General features: G+C 37.1%; 1 non-coding gene across 1 annotated transcript; it reads left to right on the top strand.

Moving 5' to 3' along the window:
• Window positions 1-18144: 18144 nt before the first annotated feature.
• LOC128035752 (small nucleolar RNA R71) lies at window positions 18145-18250 on the top strand. Its single transcript, XR_008192302.1, has one exon. It is a non-coding gene; the product is annotated as a small nucleolar RNA R71 (small nucleolar RNA).
• The last annotated feature ends 2154 nt before the right edge of the window (window positions 18251-20404 follow it).

The following is a 20404-nucleotide window of genomic DNA, read 5'->3' on the forward strand; positions in this document are numbered from 1 at the left end:
GTAAACACATAGCTCATATTCATTTTTGATAAAACCAAACTCTTTGAATTCATTGTTAAAACGAAGATTCCAACTTCGAGAAGCTTGCTTTAATCCATAAATGGATCTTTGTAGCTTACATATCTTTCTAGCATCCTTCAAATTGACAAAACCTTCAGGTTGTGTCATGTACACATCCTCTTCAAGTTTCCCATCAAGGAAAGTTGTTTTGACGTCCATCTGCCAGATTTCATAGTCATGAAATGCAGCTATGGCGAGCAAGATCCTGATGGATTTAAACACAGCTACGGGAGAAAAGGTTTCATCATAGTCAACACCATAAATTTGGTAAAAACCTTTAGTGACTAATCTCCCCTTGTATGTTTGTACATTACCATCCATGTCGGTTTTCTTTTGGAAAACACATTTGCACCCTATAGGTTTAACCCCTTCGGGTGGGTCAACCAAAGTCTATACTTGGTTTTCATACATGGAATCCATCTTAGATCTCATGGCCTCAAGCCATTTCTTAGAGTCTGGGCTCGTCACCGCTTCTTGATAAGTCCTAGGCTCATCTTGATCTATAAGAAGAACATCACCATGCGTTGTAATGAGAAATCCATATCTCTCAAGTGCATGGCATTCTCTTAAAGATTTACGTGGTGGTTGTGTTTCTACCGCAGTTTCTTGTTCCTCAATTTCTTGTGGAATTTACTGTTGTTCTATCTCTAGTTTAGTGGTATCTTGTGATTCTTGAATTTCTTCAAGTTCAATCTTTCTCCCACTTCCTTTTCTAGAAACAAATTCTCTCTCTAGGAAGACACCTGTCCAAGCAACAAGCATTTTGTTCTCAGTGGGATTAAAGAAATAATATCCTTTTGTTTCTTTTGGATACCCCACAGAAACACATCTTTGAGATTTAGGTTCAAGCTTAGTAGACGTTTGACGTTTAACATAAGCTTCGTAACCCTAAATTTTCATAAAAGACATACTGGGACATTTCCCAGTCCACATCTCATATAGCGTCTTTTGAACCGATTTAGATGGAACACGATTTAGTGTGAAAGCAGTTGTCTCAAGTGCATGTCCCCAAAAGGATGTCGATAGATCAGCATGACTTATCATGGATCGAACCATGTCTAACAGAGTTTGATTTCTTCTCTCAGAAACTCTATTCCATTGAGGAGTACTAGGAGGAGTAAGTTGTGAGATAATCCCACATTCTTTCAAAAGATCATCAAACTCTAGGCTCAAATACTGTCCACCTCGATCAGATCGAAGTGTCTTGATAGTTTTTGCTAGTTGTTTTTGTGCTTCATTTTTGAATTCCTTAAACTTTTCAAGGGACTTAGACTTATGGTGCATGAGATAAACATACCCATATCTACTGAAATCATCAGTGAAAGTAATGAAGTACTGAAATCCACCTCTAGCCTATGTATTTATTGGTCCACATACATCATAATGTATTAGGCCTAATAAATCACTAGCTCGTTCACTTTTACCAGTAAAAGGAGATTTAGTCAGTTTTTCTAATAAGCAAGATTCACATACTTCAAATTGTTCAAAAACAAATGAATCCAAGAAACCATCTTTATGGAGTTTGGATATGCGTTTCTCACTTATGTGGCCCAAACGAAAATGCCATAGATAAGTTTGATTTGAGCCATTTATTTTAGATCTTTTAGTATTTATGTTGTAAATGGGATTCATTTGATCTAAAATATAGAGGCCATTAATCAATTGTGCCGAACCATAGAAAACATTATTGAAATAAAAGGAACAACAATTATTCTTAATAATGATCTCAAAACTAATTTTGTCTAAACAAGAAATTGAAATAATGTTTTTAGTCAAATTGGGCACAAAATAACAATCCTCTAAACATAAATCAAGTCCACTAGGTAAAGATAGAATATATGTTCCCACAGCTAATGCAGCAACTTTTGCTCCATTTCCAAATCGCAGGTCCACATCTCCTCTAGCCAAAGTTCTACTCCTTTGTAGTCCCTGTACAGAAGTACAAATATGAGAACCACAACTAGTATCTAATACCCAAGAAGTAGTAGTTGATAAATTAATATTAACAACATAAATACCTGAAGCAGACATTCTGCTTGTTTTTGCCTTCTTGACTTCCTTAAGATAGATAGGGCAGTTCCGCTTGCAATGTCCAGTCACACCACAATGAAAGTAGTTTCCTTCCTTAGACACCCTACCTTTAGGTTTCAGTCAGCCTCTCCTTTTCCAGGCTTGGGCCTACCTTTGCCCTTGGGTTTTGTCTGATCTTTGGCCTTTCCCTTGCCTTTGTTGTTATAGACCATCAGTATGGGCTTGGGTCCAACCTTTTTCATGTTTCCTTCAGTAGTTCATAACATATTAAGCAATTGTGGCAGAGTCTTGTCAATTTTATTCATATTGAAATTGAGGACAAATTGGCTGTAGCTATCCAGCAACGATTGCAGAATAACATCAGTGGCCAACTCTTGGCTCAATGGAAACCCAAGCTTAGATAGGCTTTCAATATAGCCAATCATATTAAGGACATGAGGTCCTACTAGGCTTTCTTCAGCCAGCTTACATTGGAATAGGGCCTTAAAGGTATCAAACCTATATACCGTGCTTGCCCTTGATAAAGTTCTTTTAGGTGCTCGATCATATCATAAGCAACCATGTCCTCATGTTGCTTCTGAAGCACAAGATTCATAGTGGCAAGCATAAGACATCCAACGTCTACCATGTCATCGAGATGCTTCTTGTAAGCATCTTTATTAGCCCTCGAGGCATTAACGAGTGGTTCATTAGGAAGTGGTTGTTCAACGACATATAATTTTCGTTCTTGTTTGAGGAGAATCCTCAAGTTACAGAACCAGTTAAGAAAGTTCGAACCATTCAATTTGTCCTTCTCAAGGACCGATCGTAATGAGAGTGTATTAGTGTTTGCAGCCATAACATATCTACAACTATAAAATATGTGTGTGAGTAAATTTACCAAGTTTATATCAATCAATAATATGACTTTATTAAAAGATGTTCCCACTATTTTATTTCAAAATTAATAACCCTCATATGTTAATTTCAAAAAGATTTTCTCAAAAGTATTTCTAGTGGGTTAAGGATCCATATTTCACCTCCTCTTAAGTCAGCTTTGGCTTTACTCTCAATATTTTGGTTATTTAGGTAAGCAACACTTGCTAATTACATCATACGTAATTCCTAATGTTTGGTGAACAACTCTTGTTCTAATCATCTTATGATTTATCCAAATTACTTGCCTCTAGGTTTCTACTCCTATTAGAGTAACCTAGTTAAGTCATTAACCAATTTTTAACTAGTGAATATTACTTGTTTATTCTTCGCGTTTAACCAAGATAAATACTAATAATTCATTTTGGCAGAACCTACACAGTATTGATCGAGGCCTTAACGAGGGCAAAATTAGAAAGCTATGTTGACTTAATATTTTAATAGAAGGATTTTATTAAGGTTGTTGCATCTCACCAATTATGGTCTACTTTAGTCCATTTTGTCTTTTAATTGATCTCATCAATTAATGGGGTTGATTATTATCAAATTTTAATATATTTAAAATTTGGCATGCTTTAGACATTCATAGCATCTCATACATGAATAAATAAAGCAATAAATAAATGCAATAGTTATAGCCTATAAACTAAGGTGGTTCAACCCAAGCCAATGGGAGAACCAAAAGGAAACCTAAAGGTGTAAGCCGTTTCACAAGCTATCAGTCCACACTAGTTGGCCCATCTTCCTTCTCGTCTAGCCCACAGCAACTCCTGCAAATTACAATATGCAGAAACTCGTTTTACATACGAGGGAGTAAGATAAGAAGAGAAATACAAGAGAATAGTAGTAAGGAACGACACGCAGGCTGTATTTATAAAAATTACAACCTTTTATCAAATGGGACATCGGGCTATAACTATGCATTCCAAACACCGTGCATGTCAAAAATAGCATACATAATTCAAAGTTTTGCTAAGGTGAATTAGAAAATATCCTTTCAATCCTTTTTATGGCCCACCAAGTCTTATTATAAAACATACTGTAAGAAGATGGGGTCTGAGGTGGTCGGAGGAAGTAGGCCGAGCCCCCGTGGTACGAACCGCATACCCCAATCAAATGAAACCTCATGATTTGATAACTTTTATCAACAGAATTGTGTTTCCAGGATTTTAATCCATGAGGTTTCATACTGGAACAACCCTTGTTCCACTAACCACTTAACTCTTACTGGAAATTGTAAATACCACCATCGCCTCATTACAAATTTGTTAACACTTAACAGTAATAACATAAAATCGAATAGGCCACAACACCATGATTAACATTTAATCAATTATCGAAAGGAACGCTTATTAGGTTATGCTTAAACGATTTAAACAGTCGAAAAATAATAAAATTAAAGCATCCATCTTATACAATTGCATCACCCAAGTATCTAAACCCGAGTCTGTATCACACAAGTGGCTCTGATACCACTGTTGGAGCGTTGGTACCCCTACGACGCAGCAAAAAATTAATACTTTCGGTGATCCAACCATGGATCCATGTGCGAGGAACGAATTGGGGTGAAATAAAGGTTTCGAAATTACCGAAACTTTAAACTGAGTAGACAGCGACGCCTCGGTAATAAGGTTTCTGATCTACTCTCGAACCAAGCCTCAACCATTCGTGATTTCGACCTCTACATAATCCACCCAGTTTGACAATGAATGGAAGAAATCCCCAAAACTATTTTGGAGAATTCTTTGCTTGACAGATGCTAGACTTCACAACGAAAATTTTAGGATTTTATTTTTTAGGGTTTTTTAAAACTTTCTCTCTAACCCTCTTATAATTGGTATATATATAATGAATCATAATTCATAAATTTTTATCCGAACATAATAATTTAAAATAAATAAATATAATAATATTTTAAATCGAAAATTATAATTACATTAATTATAACAAGGATTTGATAAACTATATTTATTTAAATTTATATACGAACCAAATTCATATATTAATAGAACTATGTTCTCATTATGTGTACAACAACCTTGTACATATAATATGTTCGATATTTGATTACCCAATTAAATTAATTCTATAATTAATTTAATTCATGTGACAACCAAACACAATACCAACTATGTTTTATTCCGTTCATTTCAACCATAAGGTGTGATCCTGTAGGTTCTTGTAACGTTAGCAGTAATACTAGAACAATTCTAATGTTACAAACAATGAGTGGCATCTAGCAATGCATCATTGCTACATAAGTTACAAGAAATCATGATTTGACATAACATTTTTACGGTTAACCTTTTCATGCATTAATCCTTAATTCCTTTATCTCTAGATTGGACACAAGTCATGGAATAGTCAGCTTGCATAGTCAATCCCATGTTCCTTGATATCTTGAGTAGACTATGATATACAAATAAGTATGACATCTCATATCAACTTATTTGAGCAGGGCCATGCATTTCTAGTCTCAGTCAATCAAGTGGCCTAAGATATTACTCCCAATATCTAGGAGGGACTTATCCTATATTGATCAACCATATCCCTCTACAGAGATTGTGGTATATCCAACATCATCCTTTATAAAAAAAAACTAGTTACAATGTACATTTGACTGTACTAAAATATACAACTCACGATGTTAGGATCATGATGATTTCAAGTCTAAGAATCATATACATATTAATCACTATGAGTAATGTTGTGAAATTACATAATAATCCAAGAAACATACTCATAGCGGGTCAGTCCAATATGTTGTTCTCTAACACACATATTCATGCATTGATTTTGACACTCCATATCAATGACAACTCTTTATCATCAATCAACTACATGTTAGCCTTAATGCATTATTGTTGTCCTAGCAACAATAATACTTGACTAAGGACCTTTTAAGAATAATCATATTATTCTCAGGACATTATTATAAAACAGTTTATTTATATACATACAAAAGAAACTGAAAAAATAATGGTAACACCTTATATTAATAAACATGGTAAATCAAATATGTTATTACAACCATCACATGATTGATCTTTGGGCATACTCTTACACCTTTGGCAATTATCACAATTTTTCACATATACATATGCATCCTTGAACACTGTAGGCTAAAAGAATCATGTTTGTAAAATCTTCGCTATAGTGCAGGAACCGCCAAAGTGTCCCTCACTTGGGGATGAATGGTAGGGATACAAGATCTCATCAATTTCACTTCCAACTACACACTTCTTGATTATGTTATCTGCACATTGTTTAAACAAAAATGGATCCTCCCAAAAATAATACCTACTACAATGAAAGAATTTCTTCCTTTGTTGGTATGTCATTTCTCGAGGAATTATCCCAGATGCTAAATAATTCGCATAACCAGTAAACCAAGGTACTTCATGAATTCAACTTACCTCAAAGATATGTTTATCTTGAAAATTTTCATTAATTGGAACGAGTGAATGAGCTACCTAGTTTTGTTCCAACCTCAACAGATCATCAGCTATTTGATTTTCAACACCTTTTCTATATTAGATCTCAAGGTAAAATTCTTGGAGGAAGAGTATCCATCAAATTAGCCTTGGTTTAGCATCTTACTTCTTGAGTAAGTGATACGAACTCATATTGAGATTGAAAGTCGAGTCGTAAGATGCCCAATCGTTAAATTAAGTAGCTGGCTTGTTTAACAAAAAAATTGGCTAAGTTGAAATAAAATAATTGTTTGAGCAGTAGATTCAAAATAAAAAATAAAAGTGATGGTAGGATGGATAGTGGACTTAAAATAAGATAGAACCTTTAACAATGGTTAAAGACCCGAATCTTATAGGTTTTAAGTTAGAAATGGAATGATTTAAAACAGACCGTGACCCACTATCTAAAGAGATAAGGAACCTACGGTATTGAATTTAACGCCACACCCGAAATGGTAATAAGTTCAGAAACAATTCAAGATTTACGCCACTAGTTGCTAGATAAGTCAATTTGAATCTTGAAGAACTAAGAGAGTGAGTAACTCACAAAGTATACTAAATTTCATTCAGGTTTAAAAGTTCTTAACAAAGATAACATTTGAGCTATTTATAGGCTGATTAAGGTCCAGCCGAATAGCCTTCTAATGATTACAAGTTAATGAGCTAAAGTTGACTTCATTTTCAGTTGGAAAAATTCATGGAACAAATTCAATGATTGGTTATCCATTGAAGTGCCCGAACAACTTTATTGATGTGTCTATTGATGTGCACAAACAACCTAGTTGCTGTGTCCATTGATGTTCACGAACAGCCTTGAGCTGAATAAGCTTGATTCTGTTGATGATATTAAAAGTAGGAATTAAGGTATCCTTGAAGAAGTCGAATGCATGCATAGTTATTGAATGTAGAAAGAAGCATCCAAATAGTCATGGTGTGAACAGACGGTAATAAAGGGCCTTTAAATGTGAACAACAATAACCGAATAGTCATTAAACTTGCTGGTTGTTCAGTTTAATAACAAATTCAATAAGGTTCATTCCCTTGCTGAATAGTCATCTACGAAAGTGAAAAACTTTAGCTCCACAATGCATGTGCAACCGGATGCATGCTTCTCATTAAATGAGTTCAATGAATCGGCTAAGTACATGCATGTCCAGCAGCCATCCTAAGCAACCTGTTTAAGACACATTAAACATTCGGTCAGGAAATCAACTAAAAAAACTAAAAAACACAATAAATATGTAATTGACAAAGACAAAACATAAATTAAATTTGTCCTAAATTGAAAATATTTATTGGTCAAACAAGACACAACTTTAATTTGTAATGTACTAGGACAAAACATAAATATGCAGCATATTAAAACTGAACAATGATGACGTACACAAGACATTCAAACAAGTAATTAAGCTGTAGGAAAATAACATAATTAAATTAAAACTAAGGAATTAAAATGTCCAAGAAATTAGTAGCCAAACTAGCTATCTAAATTAGTCTCAAATTAAGCCTTGAAAAGATTATAGAGGTCATTTGTTGAACCGTCCAACACTTGATTAATGAAACCCTTTTTATCTTCTTTCCAAACTCATTTCGCCATAGCCGAAATTGCATCATTGAATTGTTTGGCACGGGCTCAAGTAATCGGTCCACTAGGTAGTTTGATGGAATCTTGATTGGCTTCGATTGAATCCTAAAGCGAGTTTGTATCATCCCCCCTCTTCAAAATGATTTGTCCTCAAATCGTCGCCTGCATCAAAAGTAGATAAATTAGATACATTAAAAGTCGCGCTGATATTGTACTCACTTGGTAAGTCTAATTTGTAAGAATTTTTGTTTATTCGTTCAAGGACTTGAAACGGGCCATATCCTCATGGAAGTAGTTTGGACCGCCTTTGCGCGGGGAACCTTTCTTTGCGCATATGAACCCAAACCCAATCCCTCGGTTCAAAAACAACACCCCTTCGCCCTTTGTTAGCCCTTTGCATGTACTCCTCGGTTCTCTTTTCAATATTGTCCCTCACCTTCTGATGTAGTTGTTTTACGTATTCAGCCTTACGCTTTCCATCTACATTCACAAGTTGATTAGAAGACAAAGGGATTAGATCAAGTGGCATTAATGGAACGATTGTATGCGAACTCAACGTGCGGTAAACACTCTTCCCACGTCTCTAAGTTTTTCTAAATAATTGCTCAAAGCAAAGTAGATAGGATTCGGTTGACGACTTCGATTTGGTTGTCCATTTGAGGATGACAAGTTGTGGAAAATAACAACTTAGTTCCCAACCGTCCCCACAAAGTCCTTTGTTCTTCTCCCCAAGTAAAACTAGAGTTCTTATAGATTACCCCGGTTAAAAGAACAACCAACATGCTAAAGTTTGGCATGAATCACCTATAGAAGCTGGCTAATCCATGGAAGCTCCTAACTTAGGAGATGTTTTTTGGTCGGGGTCATTCTTGGATCTCTTTCACCTTGTCTCAACCAACCTCAAGGCCTTCCGAGCTGACTACAAAACCTAAAAAAATGATGTTGTCAGTACAAAAAGAGTATTTCTTAATATTTGCGTATAATGTTTCTTTCTTAAAAACTTCTAAAATAGCTTTTAAGTGTTTCACGTGCTCTTCCAAATATTTACTATAAACTGAAATTTCATCAAAATAAACTACAAAATCTACCAATGAATGATCACAATATATGGTTCACAAGCCTCACAAAGGTACTCGGGACATTCGTTAACCCAAATGGCATAACGAGCCATTCGTACAGCCCTTGCTTAGTCCTAAAAGTAGTCTTCCACTTGTCTCCCTCGCGCATTCGTATTTGATGGTAACCACTTTTAAGATCAATTTTTGAAAACAATTGGGCTCCACACAGCTCATCTAGCATGTCGTCTAAGCGCGGGATAGGATGCCGGTATTTGATGGTAATCTTGTTGATAGATCGGTAATCGATGCACATTCTCCATGTTCTATCTTTCTTTGGGACTAAGAGAACAAGAATGGAACAAAGGCTAAGGCTTTCATGCACATAGCCTTTTTCAAGCAGCTCATTCACTTATTTTTAAAGTTCCTTTGTCTCCTCGGGATTACTTCAATAGGCAAGATGATTCAGAATGGAAGCTCCCGGCATGAAATCAATTTGGTGTTCAATCCCGCGAATGGGTGCCAATCCACTCAGGATTTCTTCTAGAAACGCGTCTTGAAATTCTTGCAACAATGACAAAACAGGAGAAGGAAGATTGTTATCAAATTCGTTAGTTCCAAGCAAGCTTTCTTTGTACATAAGTACAAACAAGGGCTGCTTCAATAACATGGATTTTCGAACATCTCTTTCCTTTACAAAGAAACTCTTTTTCTTGACTTCATCATCTTTTTTTTTCTCTTTTTCTTTTTGTTTCACAGTTTCTTTTTTCTCACTCATTTTTATCTCTCTTTTTCCTTTCCTTTTTCTCGAACTCTTTTCCTTTTCTTTTTCATTTTTCTTGTCTTGCTCATTTTCTCTCAACTTTTCAATAGAGGCTCTCATCTTGAGTTGGTCGTTGTATACTTGTTCCGGTGTAAGTGGAGCTAAGGTCATCGATCTACCCAAAGGCTTAAAGGTGTATCGGTTGGTGTATCCATCATGGATAACCCTCCGATCGAATTGCCAGGGTCGTCCAAGAAGAAGGTGTTAGGCATGCATAGGCACTACGTCACATAACATTTCATCTTGATACTTTTCAATTGAAAAAGCAGTGAGAACTTGTTTAGTCACCTTTAACTCTCCACCATCGTTAAGCCATTGTAGCTTATATGGGTGTAGATGCGTGGTAGTGGCCAAGCCAAGCTTCTCCACCATCATTGTGCTGGCCACATTGGTACAGCTTCCTCTATCTATAATGACACTGCAAATCTTACCTTGTACTTGGAAACATGTATGGAAGATGTTCTCCCTTTGCTACTGATTTTTCACACTGTGAAGACTTAGGCTTCATTTTACGACAAGGATTTCACCACTTTCAGCTTGTTCAAGGTCCTCCTCGTCATTGGATGATTCAACGGGCTCATCCTCATATTCATTCTCGGACTCAATCTCACCATCTTCTTGCATAAACATTGCACTCCGATTTGGGCATTGGCTCGCGATGTGTCCCCGTCCAAGACATTTAAAACACTTGATGTCTCGAGACCTACTCGGAGTGGCTTCCATCTTGCCTTTGCTGGTTTCACCACTAAGCTTATTAGGCTTCATGGTTCCACTTGCTTCTTTGGTTCAAATCGGGGCTTCTCGTTTGCTGACTCATTTGCCCCACTTTGTTGTTAAGGTAGTGTTGGGGAAAGATCAGGAAGTACCTTACCTTTTAAGTTGCTTCTCGACTTTAATGGCTATGTGGACCATATCAATAACCTCGACATAATGGTGTAGCTCCACAATGTTGGCTATGTCGCGGTTGAGGCCGGCTAGGAATCTCGTCATTGTAGCCTCGTGGTCTTCCTCCACATTGGCTCGAATCATGGCCACCTCCATCTATTTGTAATAATCCTCGACGCTTCGATGGCCTTGGTTTAAACTTTGAAGTTTTTGGTAAAGTTCTTGATGGTAGTAGGCTAGAATGAATCGTTTAGGCATGGTAGCCTTCATTTTCACCCACGTAGACACCGGACATTCACCATTTCGTCTTTGACTTAAAGTTAATTGATCTTACCAAATGATGGCGTAATAAAAAAACTCGATTACAGCAAGCTTCACCTTTTATGGCTGCATACCACCACCACTAGTGCCATTGGATGTGCCTCCGCTCGCGTTATGGCATTCCGAGCTTCTAGACATATTAGTTGAAAACCTCACCACAAGCCTCACTAATTTCAATCACAAAGAAAAGTAAAGTAATGAACACTCCACTCGTGTTTCACTCGTATATTGGCTTTTAGTTCTTGACGTATTTTCACTCGTGCCTTTTACCTCTCGAATTCACCTCTCAAAGTTCTTGAATATTACCTTACACCTAATAGCAAGCTTGTTGGTCGGCTTCAAAAAGGCTACGAAATAAAAGGGGATGATATAGGTAATGGTAGGCTTGAAAGAAAAACAGTTTTTAGTGAGTGTGGCTAGAAATGGTTTTTTATTAGTTCAAATAAGAAGATCGGGAAACAAACTTTTGACCTAATTTCTCTTTTTTTAAAGCACAATACCGAACTCCCACTTATAATGTAACACAATATTTTTTATATATATTTAAAAAAAATTTAATTCGAATTTTTTTAATCTCGGGAGTATAACACTACGAAAATGCACTTGATTTAACTAACTCTGATACCAAATGATATGAACTCGTATGGAGATTGAAAATCGAGTCGTGCACTTAAAATAGCCTGGGGTGTAGTGGTAGGTAGGCATTTTAAATTTTAATGTTAGTTTTATGGCACAAAAAGAGCCTGGGGTGTAGTGGCAAGGTGGCGACTCAGGTGTGCCAAGGAGGTGGCATCACAGGCGTGGTAAGGAGGTCAGAGGTTCAAGTCTCATTGCATGGAAATGGGATTATTTAATTTTCTCATTTGGAGGCAAGAGTTGGCGTTGGATTTGAACTCTGTGTTGGAGAGTTTGAATGGGTCAAATGAGTGATTTAAGGAGTGGATCATGGAGGATTTCAAGGAGAGGATTGGAGGAGTGATTTTAGGAGAGAATTGGGGAATTTGAGTAGAGGAAGAAGTGTATGCCTTTTGGGGGTTTTCCAACTTTGAGATTTCGGCTAAAGGGAAAAATGGGTGTTATTTTTGTCATTTTGGAAGAGCTTGGCCGAATTTGATCTTTAGGTGCTAAGGTGTTTGGTCTTTGGGGGCAGTTTTTGTGTTCTCCTCTTTGGTTTTGGTGTCAACTATTACTAGGTTTGTCCCATTCTGCCCTTTTTCTTTCTTCTTTCCCTCACTAAATAGCCAAATTTTCCCTTCTTCTTCCTTTCTCTTCTTTTTCTTTGCCGACCAAACCTTCTTCTTCCTTTCTCTTCTTTTTCTCTACTGACCAATCCTTTTTTTCCTTTCTCTTCTTCTTCTCTAGCCGAATATCATCCTCTTTCTTTTCTTAATCTTTACCTTTTATTATCCCCTTATTGTTTGAGAATTAATTCCCTTTATTATTGTGATTCTGTCGTTACACTCCTCTCTGTCCGCTCGAACTCCAAAAGGGCTGAAGGGGTATTAAGTATACCAAATCGTCAAAACTTTTTTCTCTCTTCTCTCAATTTACAACAGGTATGTGGTCTAATTTTCTAGGTGCAGGCTGAATGTTTGTTACATTATGGTAAGTTATCTTGTAGTGGACTTAAACCTCTTGATTAAATAATTTTCGGTTAATAGATCCAGTTGTGTCGCAGATACCTGTTTGAAGGAACATAGTCATCGTTCGTCAGGGGTATAAGTGGGCTAGGCAACTTTTGTCAATCAAGGTAAGCGTTTGGATTAAGGGTGTAGAAAAGGGGGGAAAATCAAACCTTTTGTTTGGCGACTAATAGGAAACTTCTGTGAATGTAGATTTTGAGGTGCTCGCGGATCTTAGTGCGATTTCACAAGCAGGTCTGTAATTACACCCTTTCTCAACTGTAAAGCGGCAAAGCCGAAAAGCCGTGAACACAGCGTTTGAGACCACACGGGCGTGCGAGTGCTCGAGTGGTAAGTCTAACGTGCGATTCATGGGCAAATTACCAAAATACCCCTAATGGGTAAAATTACTGAAATAACCTCGATGGGTAAAATTATTGAATTACCCCTAATGGGTAAAATTACCGAAATACCCCCGATGGTTAAAATTATTGTAATACCCTCGTTAGGGTAAAATGATTGCTAGGGTTCTATGATATATATATATGACTGTTACTGAGTAAGACATTCTGCATACACAAATAATTTATGACATTACATACTGCATGGGGTTGGGATTTTATTATGGAGGAAGTATCGCTCGGTGGCTCGCCATAGTTATTTATTCTTGGTGGCTTTGCTACATATACTTTCTTGGCAATTTCATTTGCGTTATTATTTCTAGCTAGACTATCTTTGCAATATTGATAATGTGGGTGGGTGGGTTGACTTAGTCCACACATGGTGTGTTGGGTTGGTACGGGTGGTGTGCTGGTTGGATTGGGGTGGGTTTGCATACTTGCATCATACTGATACTGTATCGGGCTTAGGCCCACACATTTCTATATTGGGCTAAGGCCTACACTGTACTAATATTGAATAGGGCACGGGCCCAAACTGTTACTGCGTGATAGGGGATTACACACTAAGTTCTCGTAACTCACCCTTTTCTTTTGACCTTGCAGGTAACCCCCAACCTTAGATGATTTGGAGCTGCGAGGGACTCGGAGGTAGCCACACATTTGCCAATATTTTATTCTGGACCAGTTATTTAAATTTTTACTTTGGAGTGATTTTTATGTAATAAGGCCTCTAGTATTTTAATTTTCTTTAATTGGGTTATACTTTCTTATTTTGAACTGCTTAATAGATACAAATAAGTTTTCACAACAAAAGTAGCTTTTCAAGGCAAACATATATTTTTCAACCTCAAGATATCTGTATATGGAGTAGCTTCCGCGAATTTTAAACCTACAATAATAAATCGTTTTACCGTATGTTTTTTTTAACTTACGAAATGGTGCTAGGAAGTAAGAAATAATTAGATTTTTATTGAACGAATTTCCCTATCAAACTTTGGTTTCATAAAACACTTCTCTGTGACATGTCAGATTCGGCCGTAACGTCTAGGCCAGGTTTAGGGTGTTACTATAAGGTTCATTCCCTTGCTGAATAGTCATCTAGGAAAGTGAAAACCTTTAGCTCCAAAATGCATGTACATCCGGATGCATGCTTCTCATTAAATGAGTTCAATGAATTGGCTAAGTCCATGCATGTCCAGCTGCCATCCTAAGCAATCTGTTTAAGACACATTAAACATTCGGTCAGGACATCAACTAGGCAAATTAACAAACACAATAAATATGTAATTGACCAAGACAAAACATAAATTAAATCTTTCCTAAATTGAACATATTTATTGGTCAAACAAGACACGACTTTAATTTGTAATGTACTAGGACAAAACATAAATATGCAGCATATTAAAACTGAACAATAATGACATACACAAGACATTTAGACAAGTAATTAAGGCATAATTAAATTAAACTAAGTAATTAAAATGTCCAAGAAATTAGCAGCCGAACTAGCTAGCTAAATTAGTCTTAAATTCAGCCTCGAAAAGATTATAGAGGTCCTTTGTTGAACCGTCCAACACTTGATTAATGAGACCCTTTTTATCTTCTTTCCAAACTCGTTCTACCATAGCCAAAATTGCATCCTTGAATTGTTTGGCATGGGCTCGAGTAATCGGTCCACTAGGTAGTTTGACGGAATCTTGATTGGCTTCGATTAAATCCTTGGGCAAGTTCGTATCAGTAAGTATTTAATAGCTGCTTGATCGGTAAATACTGTGACTTTGGTACCCATGAGATAAGAATAGAACTTGTGAAAATCAAAAGCTATAGCAAAAAGTTCTTTTTTGGTTATCGTGTAATTAAGTTGGGCTTCTATCAAAGTTCTGCTTGCATAGCAGATAGGGTGAAACACTGTGTTTCTTCTATGGCCCATTACAGCTTCAACAGCAAAATAACTTGCGTCACACGTCAAATCTGACGGTGAGTTCCAACCAGGTGTAACGATTATTGGGGTTGAGATTAACCGACTTTTTAATTCCTCAAAAGCTTCCAATCAGGCTTTGTTAAACTCAAAAATTGTATCTTTATCTAAAGGCATACATTAAGGCTTGGAAATTTTTGAAAAATCTTTAACAAACCATCGGTAACAATTGACATGGCCTAAGAAACTTCTAACTCCTTTCACACTAACTGGTGGTGGTAACTTTTCAATTACATCCACCTTCGATTTGTTGACTTCAATCCATCTTTTAGAAATTTTATGCCCCAAGACAATTCCATCATTAACCATAAAATGACATTTCTCCCAGTTAAGGACAAGATTTGTCTCCTAGCTTCTTTTCAGTACCTTAGTCAGATTACTTAAACAAACATCATATGTATTACCTAAAATAGAAAAATCATCCATGAAAACCTGAACAAAATTTTCTACCATATCAGTAAATATTACCATCATGCATCGTTGAAATGTGGTAGGTGCATTACATAAACCAAAAGGAATTCGACTAAAAGCAAAATTACCTACGTACAAGTAAAAGTAGTTTTGTGTTGGTCTTCCAGGGCTACAACTGTTTGGTTATATCTCAAATATCCATCTAAGAAACAATAATATTTGTTACCTGCCAGTCGGTATACCATCTAATCCGTAAAAGGCAACAAAAAATGATCATTCCTAGTCGCTTTGTTCAATTTTCTGTAGCCTATACAGATTCTCCAACCCGTGACTGTCCTTGTTAGGAATAACTTATTACATTCATTATCAAAAATTTTGATTACACCTTTCTTTGGCACACACTATATCGGACTTACCCATGAACTATATGAGATGGGGTAGATAATTCTCGCATCCAACCATTTGTTAACTTCCTTTCATACTAACTCTTTCATGATAGGATTGAGTCTCCTTTGTCCATTGATTCGATCTATTTTGCCTTCCTCTAGGATAATATTGTGCATACAAAAGGAAGGGTTTATTCCTCGACTGTCAGCTATGGCTCAACCAATTGCCTTTTAAATTTCTTTAAAACTTCGATCAGCTGCTCCTCTTGATGCTCTGTTAGTTCTACTGAAACAATCACAGGTAAAGTAGAACAGTCACCCAAATAAATGTATTTCAAATGAGAAGAAAGTACCTTAAGTTCGAGTTTGGGTGCTTCCTCGATTGACAACTTAGTTGCATGTATTCTCAAGCTTTCAACTCTAATGGTCTTCATCTTCCAATGGCTTAGACCCTAAGGTGTTCTCTAACAGGTCCTCTACAAAATTGTTCTCCCATTTCACAGAAACTAAGGTTTCTAACTCCTTCATCACTGAACATTCCTCCATCAGATCGGGGAACTTCATTGCTTTAAGAACATTAAATGTTACCTTATTGTCTTGAGCTCTCATGGTGAGTTCACCTTTTTGTACATCTATTAACGTTCTTCTTGTGGCTAGGAACGGTCTCCACAGGATGATCGACACTTCCTTATCTGTTCCAAAATCTAAGACAATGAAATCAGCTAGAAAAATAAACTTATCTACTGTTACCAAAACATCCTCTATCTTTCCTTCTAGGTATGCTAAAGATCAATCCGCCAATTGGTGTGCCACAGTTTTGGTTCTTCCTTCACCTATTCCCAATAGCTTGGAAATAGATTTTGGCATCAAGTTGATGCTCGCCCTTAAGTCGCACAAAGCTTTACCACAATAAGATTCTCCAATATTACAGGGTATGGTAAAACTTCTAGGGTCCTTCAATTTCAGCGATAGCTTGTTCTGTACGAACACACTGCACTCCTTCATCAAAGCTACAGTCTTTTCTTCTTGGACATAATGTCATTCATGAACTTGACATAGTTGGGCATTTGTTCTAAAGCCTCTACGAATGGGATATTGATGTGAAGTTGCTTTAAAACATCCAAAAACTTCTTGAATTGCACCTCCTGCTTCTCCTTATTTGGCTGGAATTTTTGAGGATATGGAGGTGATGGAACTTTGGGTTAGACGGACAACTTTTCTGGGAATATAAATCTGCATCTAAAGAAGATGTTAGCTTATTATAATTCATTAGTTTAGATTTTACCTCATCAAACTTTGTAAGTTCTGGCTCTTCTGGTGCAGGAATTTCAATCGTTGGTTGACTTTCCTCCTTCTTAATAGGTTCATCTTCAATCACAGCTTCCCTGGGTTCCAAAGTCTTACCACTTCGTAAAGCAACTACCTTACAATTTTCCTTACCCAAATTCCTTAGATTTTCTATATCACTCGGCAAGGCTTCTTGCGGCCTATTACGAAGCTCTGTAGCTAACTGACTCATTCAGTTCTCCAAATTTTTTAGTGTTGCTGCTTGACTCTAGATTAAGGCGTCATTTTTCGCCATGTATGCCTTCAACAAATTCTCTAAATTATTAAATGATTCAGCTTGTGGTGGTTTCAAAATTTGTTGTTTGAATCCATAGGGTTGATTTGGTCTATGTTGCATGTAAGTGTTGTTCAGTCCATTTCCTTGGTTACTCCAAGAAAAGTTTTAATGGTTTGGCCATGAAAGATTGTAGAAATTAGACTATGGTCCTTGTCCATTTATGTTTTCGTGGTGATTCCCCACATAGTAAATTGACTCGGGATTTGGTGGACAATTCTCGAAAGACTGACCATCCCCACAATATACGCAGGAAATAACCTCTAAATGACTAGTTGATTGGGCTACAATAGGATTAAAACCATTAGTAGTAAATTGTTTCAACATTAAAGAAATAGAAGATACCTGAGTGGAGAGTGATGTCAGGCCATTGACTTCTTTCACTCTGACTACTTGTCTTCCTGACGCTATTGGATTTGTCGGCCATTAGCAATTGTTGCTAGCTATCCTTTCAATGATCTCATAAGCCTCTTTATAAGACTTTGACATGAGAGCATCATTCGTAGAAGCATCTACCACTAACCTTGTTAGTGCATTGTGACCATTATAGGGAGTCTACAACAGGATGCAATGTGGAATCCCGTGGTGAGGGCATCTATGTAGTAGTGCCATAAATCATTCCCATGCCTCATATGGCGACTCGTCAACCAAATGTTGAAAAGTGGCAATCTCATTTCGCAACTTAGCATTTTTGCTAGGTGGGAAATACTTTACCAAAAACCATTGAGCTAATTCTTGCCGAGTTGATATTTAATATGATGGCAACAAATTTAGCCATGCTCGTGCTTGATCTCGCAACGCATATGAAAGCAACTTCAATCTCAATATCTCTTTAGTTACACTAGCTATCTTAAAGGAATCACTCACCTCTACGAATAATCGAAAGTGAAGGTGTGGATCTTCTATGGGCATTCCACTAAATTGGCTTATCATTTGAACATCTAAAACATCACTGGCTTCAATTCAAATTGTGGTGCTTCAATCTCCGGTCTCCTAATTCCTTGATTTAACTTATTAAAAGGGGCACAGCGTACTGCCTTTGTAACACCCCGAATTTTGGGCCTAGAAGAAATAGGTTTTGAACAAGGGAACAATTAGGAGACTCCACATAAATATTTAGTTGTGCAAGGAAGTTACACAAATGAATGTCTACTTCAGTGGTGAAGTGATTTAGGAGTGTTTGGAAGTGTTTGAGAAGTCAGGGGTTCAAGTCTTGGCTTCTGCAAAATTTTTAGTTTTTCCTCTTAAATGATTCTGGTCACTGGCATATAGGCCTTATAAATTATAGTGTTTGTTTTATGGCACAAAAAAGAGCTTGTGGTCTAGTGGCAAGGTGGTGTGTTGTGTAACTGTGAGGTTTGAGGTTCAAGTCCTGGGTTACGCAACGGAGTATTTACTTTGCTGATTGAGCTGGGTAGGTGGTAGAGTTGGATTGAAATACTGCTAAATGGAGTTTGAACTGGTCACAGAAAGATTTGAGGAGGGATATTTGGAGAGATTTGAAGATAGAATATTGGGATTTGGGGAGGTTGTTGTTGTGGAGAGCTATATATCATCTCATTTGTTCCTTGTTCTCGATGGGAGATCGGTGAGGTTTTCAAGGTTTTCGTCGCTTTCTCCAACCTGCATTGCTTCCATTCCTAACTGGTGGTGGACAAGGTTGATTGGCACATTGCCTGGGAACCAAGGGTGAGATGATCATTGATTTTCGGAATAAGAGTGTTCGGAACAAAGGGAATCTGCAAATCGCATCAAGTGTGTAATCACACCCTCTCTCAACTGTAAAGCGGCAAAAGTCGAAAAGCCATGAACACGGTGTTCGAAACAACACAGGCATGCGAGCGCTCGAGTGGTAGGCCCAACATGTGATTCGTGGGAAAATTACGAAAATATCCCCGAAGGGTAAAATTATCGAAATACCCTCGAAAGGTAAAATTATCAAAATACTCCCAAAAGGTAAATTACCAAAATACCCCCAAAGGGTAAAATTATCGAAATACCCTCGAAGGGTAAAATTATGGAAATACCCTCGAAAGGAAAAATTACTAAAATACCCCCGAAGGGTAAAATTTTTGAAATACCCTCGAAGGGTAAAATGACCGTTATACCATAGGAGATGAAATGACTGTTATGGCCTTATGCTATGTATGGCCGTTTTACTTTATGATATTTATATGACTGTTACTGAGTATGACATATTGCATACACATATGATTTATGACATGACATACTGCATAGGGTTGGGATTCTGATATAAGGGAAGTGTCAGATCTTGGTGGCTTTGCCACAAATCATTACTACTGACTCTGCTCTATTCATCATTCATCGTAACTTTGTCAGACATCGATCATGGCGACTTTTATCGCGATATTGGTGTGTTGGCTAGGTGGGTTGATTTTATCACCACATGGTGTGTTGGTGGTACGGAGTGGTGTGTTGGTTGGATTGGGATGGGTTGCATTACTGCATTTGTATTGATTACTATTTTGGGCTAAGACCACACTGTTACTGTATTGGACTAAGGCCCACACACTGTTACTGTATTGGGCTAAAGCCCACACTCTGTTACTGTATTGGGCTATAGCCCACACACTGCTACTGTATAGGGCTATGGCCCAGACTGATTCTGCATGTTGTATGCTAATTGTTTGGTAGAGGATTACACACTGAGTTTTTGTAAACTGACCGTGTCTTCTAACCGTGCAGGTAATCCTCAGCCATAGGTGGTTCGGTGCAACGAGAGACTCGGAGGTGGCCACACAATCACTGCTGTTCACTTTAGCTTTTATTTTTATTTTAATTAATAAGTTGGGTTTTGGTTTTTGTAATAAGGCCTT

Source organism: Gossypium raimondii, chromosome 12 (genome assembly GCF_025698545.1).
Source record: "Gossypium raimondii isolate GPD5lz chromosome 12, ASM2569854v1, whole genome shotgun sequence".
Lineage (NCBI taxonomy): Eukaryota > Viridiplantae > Streptophyta > Magnoliopsida > Malvales > Malvaceae > Gossypium > Gossypium raimondii.